Consider the following 10,335-nt stretch of genomic DNA (forward strand, 5'->3'; position numbering starts at 1 on the left):
CACACACACACACACACACACACACAGCATGAGTTTTCAAGCTGCAGGGTCTGAGACTCAAACCATGGTTGGCCATATGGGATTCCAGTGTCTTAACCACTATACCATCTGCTAGCTGGCCATATGACTATTTATATGAAACTTTTGAGACAACATAATGACGAGGCTAAGTGACTGCCAGTGGTTAGGGATGAAGGGGGACGGATGGATATGAATATAAGGGATAGTACAAGAGGCCATTGTGGTGATATTACAGTTCTATATCTCATTTCTGGTTATGATTACAGAAGACTGCACATGTGATATAATTGCATAGAGCTACATACACATGCACACACACACACACTGCACACATAAAACTGAGTACATGTATAGCTATTAAAGTCTGAATAACTTTTGCGTTGTTCCCATATGTGTTTCCTGGTTTTGATACTGTGCTATGTAGGTATGGGAAATACTGGGTGAAGGATGCACAGGACCTCCCCGTGCATTTCTTTGCAATATCCTATGAATCTGTTATTATTGCAAATAATAAGTTATGTACTTTATGATTATATTTGTATAACATCCTCAAAAATATATAACTATAGTGACAGAATAAATCGGTGGTTGTCAGAGGCTAGGGTTGGGAAGAAGGTGTGATTATATGAAAGGATAAGCATGAAAGAGTTTTAGAGGGATGATGAAACAGTTTAATTGTGGTGATATTTCCTTGAATCAAAACAAATATTAAATTCCAGAGAACAGCGCAGCCCCAAATGTTCAATTTTGCTATATAATAACATAAAACATAAGAATAAAAAAGTAACAAAAATTATTTGGGAAAAACACAAGACAATAAGGAATGTTCTACTTTAGACTAAGCCTTACACCAAATCCTTAGTCCCTAACCCTACCAGTCCCCAGCAAGGCTACCTCTATGCTGTCTTTAGAATGACTTGAATGGATGTATTTTACAAACATTCTGGCATGAAGAAGAGAATTAAATAATATTGTGGCTACAGGAACTGTATGTCTGATTCAAGAATTAATTTCTCCTAGATCAAGTCCTTTCAGCCGTAATAGCTATATGTCATTCTGCATCCTCAGAAGTAATTGTCCATATCAAAACTGCAAGCTTGCAGTGATCCATGTTTTTAAAATGATATACGCAAAGTGTATCATTAAAAGTAGTTTCAGGTTTTAAAGATCTCTTTAAATGTTTTTATGTTAGAAAAAATTTTAGTCCCCCAAGATATTCATATAATTCTTGGAAACCATGACTATGTTACCTGGAACCCATGAATATGTTCCTTAACACACAAAACGGAACTTTATGGATATGATTAAGGTTATCAACCTTAAAATCAGGAGATTGTTCTGTATTACCTGGGTGGGCCTGATGTAATGAAAATTACATGAGACCTTAACAGCAAAACGGAAGGCAGACAAAAAGGTGACAGATAAGACAAAAGAAGGAGAAATGATTCATGGTGTAAGAAGAACTGACCGCGATTGTTGGCTTTGATGATGAAGGGAGTGCAGAGCTGAGGAATACAGGTAGCTTCTAGAAGCTGGGAACATGCTTAGCTGACAGCCAGTAGAGCAAGGAGGACCTCAAGTTCTACAACAAGCAACTGACTTCTGCTCAAAACCTGGACTGGAAGTTTGCTTCCTCTCAAGTCATCATATTAAAATCCTAGTCCTAGCGTGATAACATTAGGAAGGTACTTAGGTCATGAGGGTAAATTTATGAATGGGATTCATGCTCTTATAAGAAGATATGAGAGAGCCTGTTCTCCCTCCCTCTGCCTTGTGAGGATGTAACGAGGGGTAGTCTGCAACCGAGAAGGGTGCCCTAACCAGAACCCAACCAAGCTGGCACACACATCTCAGAATTTCAACCTCGATAACTCTGAGAAATGAATTGCTGTTATTATAAACTACTCAGTCTGTGGTTCTTTCTTATAACAGCCAGAACTAAGACAACTCTGGATAAGCAAGGAACACATCATTCTCCTCTAGAGCTTCCAGAAAGGGGAATCCCTGCTAATACCTCGATTTTGTCCCAGTGAGATCCATATTGAACTTCTAAAGTCCAAAACTATACTTTAGAATTATTTAAGCCACTGAAGTCTGATAACTTGTTATGCAGCAATAGAGAATGAATGCAGTGTCACCGCATTAATTACTCATTTGGTAACCTACCTGGATCAGAACTCTCAACTAGGTTTAGCATTCTTATTACTAATTATTGATTACTATTGTGAAATTCAAATAATAAACTCGATTCACAATTTTTCTTTCCCCGTCTTTCTGGAAATTTTATCATCAACATTAACCAGATGAAGCAAAAAAGTAAAATTAGGAACATGAGAAGGTATACACCTGTATGTATAGGAAAAGAAGATGCTTGGCCAGAGACTATTCAGTTGGGATTACAAATAAATTAAGAATATTCGGACTACATAGCCACACTGGGATTGGACTTTCAGAGATCTCTCTCTATTGTAACTAATTCCCTTTAAAATTAATGAGATTTATGTGCTCAAAGGAAGGTAAAATAAGCCTTCTAATAAGCACTGCTTAAATCCCTATCTATCTAGGGGATAATTCAGTAGAATTTAGTAAACCCTTTAAAATAATGATGAACAAAACCCATATGAATATTTAGCTGTGGTATAATTCAGATCATTAAGGAGGAAGGGAAGGTATGGTGTACATGCAGTGCTTTTCCTCATTTTGAATGCTTTTGTATGTGCTCTCTTTATTTTCCATGAAATAAAAGCTACTTATGAGGAGGATTACCACATAAAGTTAGGTAACCATCTTTTTATACATATAATAATAATTTTATTTTTAATGTGTACTCATTTATTTTTTTATTTTTTACTAAATCATTTGCTATAATAGCAAAGATGTTCTAAACTGCTTATGTGAGTTCTAGAAAAGACTGATTTTGTCTTCTGAGCTGGATGAGACTATATTGTTTTACCCATTCCTATGAAATTCACCCAGACAGTATGCATTTCATATAGGCATGCATTTTATAAGTTCCATTTGTGGCTCACTACCTGTGTTAAGTATTATGATTTTTTTCTTTAAAGCTCTTGGTCATTTTTTAAATCATTAGTCACTTATATGGAATAAATACGCCCATTTTGTTATCTATGAGAGGATGAAAATGTCTTAAGATTTTATAAATGCAGTATTTGGCCCATATTGATTGAGCTAGATTTTTATAGTGTGTAAACTACTCCCTAGAAAAAAGATGGGCATTTTTGGAAGCTGCATGAACTCTTCCTTGTCACCGGGGTACCATTAAGTAAGTTACTGCTTCAATGGCCTGAAAGAAGTCATTCAGCTTCCAAAATGCCTAATTGACTCTCTGGGAGTAGTGCAGGAGGTAGCTGCTCAGTCACTATTGTTTTTCACATTGTCAACTTCCACTTCAATGGTGAATTTAATGGAAGGACACTATGTGAGCCAGATTCTCCCAGCATGGGAGCCCATCAAGGCTAAATCAGGCAGTCCCTTGTCTAACTTGAGAATTCAGCCACAGCTTGGTGGTAAGATTGGAGGTAATTGTTTAATGACTAAAGAACTCTGGATGGCCCTGAGGTTAAAAGTCAGTACCCTGTTTTGATCATTTATCTGACAGAATTGTTTTACAAGAAGGATCTTTAGGCACTAAATAGAAAATCTGGAAATAAAAGATACCAGAAAAACAATGACTAGACAGAAAGAGGGTCTACCTTTTAAAGTTTAAGTATTTCATTGCATAGTCCCTGAAAGTGAGTATGTTTAAGGAATTTTTAAAAGCAGGTATTCTTTGAAAGGCCAGGAAACATTTCAGTGGAATATTGATTAAGCTCACTCCTTGAATAAGAAACTAAAAAGTAAGTAGTATTTACAAACACCAGTAAAATTCACAGGTTCTACTGAACTACTGACAAGTGTCATCTGACATCTATGATATAAGTAGCTTTCCTTAATATGTCTACTGTAATTAACATATAGATATAATATTCCATTGCAGAGGGATAAAATGTGCACAGTGGTATTATAATGATGCATAAACTTTAAGTCTTAAGATTCAACCAACATCCAAGGAAATGCATGATAAAGTTATCTCATTTGTTTTGAATGTTCACAGAAATTGTCTTCTTTTTTTTTTTTCTTTTGGAGAGGTTTTTGCTATAGGGCGCGTGTGCTCACCAGACAGACAGGCAGAGACAGACAGAAAGCGAGAAATCACCCCCCAGGGAGGATGGTCACGCCGCAATCCCTTCTCCTCCATTCTCCTCTTGGGATCTTGGGCACACACGCACACGCGCCCGGCGTGAGTTTTAAGCCATCGGGTCCAGGATACGATCCACGGTCGACTACATGGGAGTCCAGCGACATAGCCATTATGCTAACTGCTGGTCCCAGAAACTGTCTTCTTAAGAATTATCTTATAGCTGCTGTTTCACAGAGACCATTTTATGCAAACTTCTGACAGCTATAAATTTTTTAAGTGCTTAAATGATTATATCATGATTACCCATCAGTAAAAGTGTAATGGTCACATGTTTGGTTTATCTACGGTTTGATTCTATTTAGGGAGACCATAATAAGTACAAATGCATATTAAAAATGAAAATTATTTCCTGTGCCTCATTAAGGAAAACAGGTAATTTGCCTTTTAACTAGAAACTTAAAAGAGAATCAACAAAGAGTAAGAGTGTTCTAACACATGTATCTGTTAACACATAAATCTCAAACTCGAGTAATAAGACCCTAGCCTTGATACATAATGATTTTATATCAAATACATAAGACCAGATGTTCCATAATCCTTATTACCTCTGCCAATGCATTTGGAATGTGCGAAAAGTTTATGTCTAAATCCCACAGCAGTATCACCTTTTGTTGTCTTTTGTTCTACGTGTGTTTTTATGAGTATTTGACAAGAGCACAAGTGAAGAAAATGCATTTATATGGTAATCTAGCTAACATTTCTATTTTGTATAATAAATGGCTAACACATATGTCTGTCTGCACTGCTTATTCCATACAGCTTTTTCCGGAGACAAGTGTTCTAAGGCAGCAGAAACTAACAAAATTGCTAAGTTGAGAAAGATATATTCTTTTTAAGCTTAGATAGTTTGCCAAAGGACTCTACACCTTTTAGGGAACCAACAGTTAGCGTAATGGCTATGTCGCTGGACTCCCATGTATTTGACCGCGGTTCGTGTCCCGGACCCGGTGGCTTAAAACTCACGCCGGGCACGTGTGCGTGCGTGCCCAAGATCCCGAGAGGAGAATGGAGGAGAAGGGATTGCGGCGTGACCATCCCCCCTGGGGGATGATTTCTCGCTTTCTGTCTCTATGTCTCTCTCTGTCTGTCTGGCGAGCGCACGCGCCCTACAGTGAAAATCTCTCTCAAAAAAAAAAAAAAAAAAAAAGGACTTTACACCTTTTAGAAACTTGTGCCTTTTTTTTTTTTTGGTTAAATTAAATTTTAAGGTATTGAGTATTATGCAGTTGTGTATTTTGTTACATGTTCTTCGGGAATATGCCTGTTGTTTACAAATTTTCATCAGAATATTGAGATGGAGACTATTCAGGTTAGGCAGTTAGGGAAAATAGGAGAGTCAAGATAGAGTACCTATAGAGACTCAGGGAGACCCCGAAACCAGGTAGCCTACCCAAAACCAGTCAGCTCACTATAATCTGATGGAAAAATAACTTTCCTTCCTGCTCTCTGTCATTCTGGTTCATATCTATACTGTACTTTTGAGGCATACAAACCAAATAAATGGCTAAGACACATGGACTTCAGACAACTTCTAAGTATGGCATTTCAAGTGCTCAGACATAAAGGAAATTAGAGGTCATTGAGCTTAAATGCATGGAAAATTATAGTTCCTCTAAAATAGTCCACTCTAAGAAGACCATGCTTGGAGCCACAAGACAATCTTACTTTCTAGCCCCCCCTCCCCCCCCCCCCCCCCCCACACACACAAAAAAGTAAGACTGACCGGTACAGGCTACAATGAACCTAAATGATGTAAGACTTCTTGTGACCATTAACCACTACTTCGTTGTAAAAGCCTTATAAAAACCCATATGGAGTAGGAGACAGAAGCTCTAAGAATATAGTTAGGATATAGACCAATGAATAAAATCACAAAACAGCTAAGTTTGGGGATGAAGACACAATAACTTAGTTGTTGCTAAACTTTGCTTACAGAGACAGTTCGCAGCAATGACTTAATGATTGACCTAAGACAAAGACTCTCATACTCCCACCACATTCCAGGATGAAGGTAATGGTATTTTATGATCCAAAGCTTTTCCGTAAAGAGTCTCCTGACCTTTGTACCCACTCCAAAATTAGTAAAACCAACTGGACCCATCCAGCACATGATTCCACCACTATGAGGGGAATGCTTGCATAACCTGGGAACAAGCACAGACAAAGCCCTTCTGACCCAGATAAAATCCCATGTTCCAGTTTCTCATTAGTAACCCACTTGGGACCTACTCTCTCTCTTTATAAACTCCACTCGAGTACTTATGTTCACATCTCTAATTCCTCATGAGATGTAGACAAGAACCCATGTCCCACTGCAGGTGCAGGACCTGATTATCCCTGCATCCCCATGTTCCCTGCGTCAATGTGGCCTCAGTGGACTTTCAAGAGGCCACAAATGAATAATTGTATTGGTATCAGTTTCCTTTATCTATTACCAGTCTACTTTAAATCTCTTTCTTCTCACTACTGTTCCATCTCCGTATTGCCTCATTAACCATCCCCATGACATAATAACTAGGAAATGTTATAAATTAAGGAAGAAGTGTGATTTGTGTGTGTCTATTTATGTTCCAATCGGTACACACACACATATGCTGAGATTCCTACAAAGTAGCAGATACACGTGGTTGGTTTTCTCAATATCCATTCTCAAAAGATTTATGTTCCTGCTCTCTGAAGAGGTTAGGAATTACAATTTGCTTTCTTGGTCTAGCCATGGTGGAAGTAGCATGCCACTTCACAATGCTGGAGTCACAGGGAAGTTGAGGGTTCATTTCCCAGGTCCATTTGTATAAGACTAGCATTCCTCTATGACCGTGATCCTGGCTGGTTGAGAGGATTGGGTTGATAACGGTGTGAGACTCTGTTGGGAGAACCTGTCTTTCTTTTTTCTATAAAATAAATAAATAAATAAATAAATAAATAAATAAACTTAAAAAGACTGCCTTCTCAAATTTATCTTCTTCTAAGTTTGGGTATGTGACACAGTTTTGATAAGTGAGGTAGAAGTGAAGGTTGTTGGGTAAAGCTTCTGGAAAATTTTTCTTAGAAGACTATTTCACTAGTGTATGTTTTGGCCTCCCCTTTTGCTCTTCCTGCAATGCCTGGATTTACAGTGACTAGAAATAGCTAAGTTACACATTTGGAATGTCATAGCAGGTGTGGTCATCTGAATACCAGCTCCCAAAAGAGAAAGGAAGCTTCTAAAATTTGGAGAGTGGACAGGCAGAAGTAGATTTCCCCCTGTTACTCCAGGAAGAACTAGCAATCGCTACACTTTTAGTTTATCTCCGAAAAATTCATTTCAGACTTTTGACATCCAGAAATTTGTGCTGCTTACGCCACCAAATTTGTGTCATTTTTCTCTTAACAATAGCTTTTAGAAAGCAGTAGCAGGAGTACAGAGAGAGACTGTTCCTAGACAATACTATTGGATGGCTATACCAGCTGTGGACTGCCCACCCCTGTTGTTTGTATTATATGAAATAAAGAAATTGGTAAGCCATTGTTTTCTATTACTTTCGACTGACCACAAACCTGGCTGACAGTCAACCCATTATTCACACATTGCCAGCAATAGTCATGGCTGACATATCCATAACTCCAGATCCTTCTTGGCCAAGACTTCAGTACAATTTACTATCCATTCACTCTGGCTGATTCTTGAGCGCCTATATCTTTCTCATCGTTACTCACCTTAAATAATTGAAATGGTCTTTTTCAAGACCATCTATCTTCCTGAATTGGCCTGACAAAGGTAAAACTTGTTTCCAGGTATCATTTTAAACATGTCACTCTTCTCTGAAGAATTTGCCACTTTACAATTTATTTTAACAGCAATGGAAACTTTAATTTGGGTCTTTAGTGTCCTCCAAAATCCATTGCTTTAGCCATCTTTTTCTCTTTGCATGGGAGTCTACTCTCTCCTCTGTGACAGTGTACTACTATCATTTGCATGTGATTAATCAAATTCCTCCTGCTTGATTTTAGGAATGACTCTCAGTCTTCTCTGCTCCAAGCAACAGTATTTATCTACAACACCTCAATTAAGTCCCTTAGCATTCACATGCAGTTGTCTGTTTATACATAAGATTTTACTTTTTCATTATTATTTCCATTGATGATTTTCTTTCTTGTCACGAAGCTAAGATGCTTTGTCAAAATCTTTTTTAACTCCTCACAACATCGTATGTTATCTGTATATCGTGGCCACTTAAACATTCTGGAGTGCTAGCTGCTAGGACAAATTAATGAGAGCTGTTGCTGAGAAATACTTTAAAATGAATTATTAAAGAGCATTTCCAGACTTTGTATTTTTAGTTACTTGCTTAAAATCAGACAATACTCCAATAGCCCACTTTTGAGGGAGTCAAAGGAGAGAAGTTCAGAATGATTACTGTTGATTACCTCTGGTGATTGCATCAAGGTTCCAGTTAATTAAGGATAATTGTAGAGCTGACATGTGTGACAAGGCTGGTAATTATCTGACTGACCTTATTGGGCCCACATTGTGGCAAGTGTTAAGTGTATGAAATTTGTACAAAGCTGCTGCTCTAACAAGTGAGCTTTAATGCTGAAGTTAAGCAGATATGTTAGTTAAATAGCTATTTGTTGCAACTTAATATGGGAGTAGCGATTAATGCAGCAAATTTTTAAAAGAGTGGAGTATTGACCAGGAGAGAAGTAGCCTTGTAGGCTGACCCAAGATCTTTGAGGCAACTCAAGAACATTATCAAGTAGAACACACCATATTCAAACATCTGTTTGCAAAATGTAGATGATTTTATGGATCATCAATTAATTCAGCTTGACTACTGAAATCAATTATAAAGACAGGCAAACCACTTTACCAGAGTCTGTGTTTGGTAACCATGCATAGATAAATAACCAGAAAATCTAATTTTATTTTGATATTTGGGCCCAAATTAGAAAATAAGTTATCTATAATCTGTGAGCATATATGGATAAATTAATCAATGAATAAGTAAATGAGACTTCAAAACATTCAGGGAATAATAAAATTAAGGTACAAATTTATTTTGATGCAAAAAAAATTGAAATCCATGTGTAGTTTTTTCATAATATATATTTCTATAAGTTTTTGAAGTCCTCTTATATGAAGATAATTATTTTTTTCTTTTTAATTTTTTTCTTCATTATGTTCGTGTGGTTTATTACACTGATTAATGTTTGTAGTTTGTACTAGTATTCCAGAAACGAATTCCATTTTTTTGCATGGTATTTAATTTAATGCCTTTAACATGCCATCAAATTCTGCTTCTACTATTCTGTTGAGAATATTTTAGCATCTATATATGTACTGACATTGACAATGACGTTGAGAACCACTAAGATATATCTCTAAGGAATGAAAGAATAATGTACAGCACATTAACTTAAAGAGAACATGCACAACTATTTATAGTGTTGGGCAGCTATTTTTTGTGTAAAAACAAAGCTTAAAATGCATTGTTAAATTTTAAAAAGATAATAAAAATGTAACTATAATACTTACTATATAAGCTTTGTATAGAGACACATACAACACAGATATATCCACACAGCAGTGGGACAACAAAGATCAATAGTAGTTAACTCTGGGGGGGCAGCAGATGGCACAGCGATTAAGGTGCTGAACTTCCACAAGAACAACGACAGTTCAAGTCCCAGACTTGGTGACTTGAAAATCAGACCTAGTGTGTGTACACACATGTCCAAAATCCAAGAGAAGAATGGAGGAGAAGGGATTGTGATATGACCATCTCCCTTGGGGGGGGGATGATTTCTCACTTTCCCTCTCACCGTCTTTCTCTGCAGTGAGCACACATGCCCCATGGCAAAAACAACCTTCCCTCCCCCCCCAAAAAAAAAGAGTAGTTAGCTCTGGATTATGTTCAATAGTTAATTTTTTCTCTCTGGTACATTCTTCATTTTATAGGTATTTAAAGTGAAAATGTATTATGTTTGGTTCAACATCTCTATAAGAAGATCATAGACTTGGAACCAGCAGTTAGCGTAATGGCTATGTCGCTGGACTTCCACGTAGTCGACCG

Source organism: Tupaia chinensis, unplaced genomic scaffold (assembly GCF_000334495.1).
Source record: "Tupaia chinensis unplaced genomic scaffold, TupChi_1.0 Scaffold148646_1, whole genome shotgun sequence".
Taxonomy (NCBI): Eukaryota; Metazoa; Chordata; class Mammalia; order Scandentia; family Tupaiidae; genus Tupaia; species Tupaia belangeri.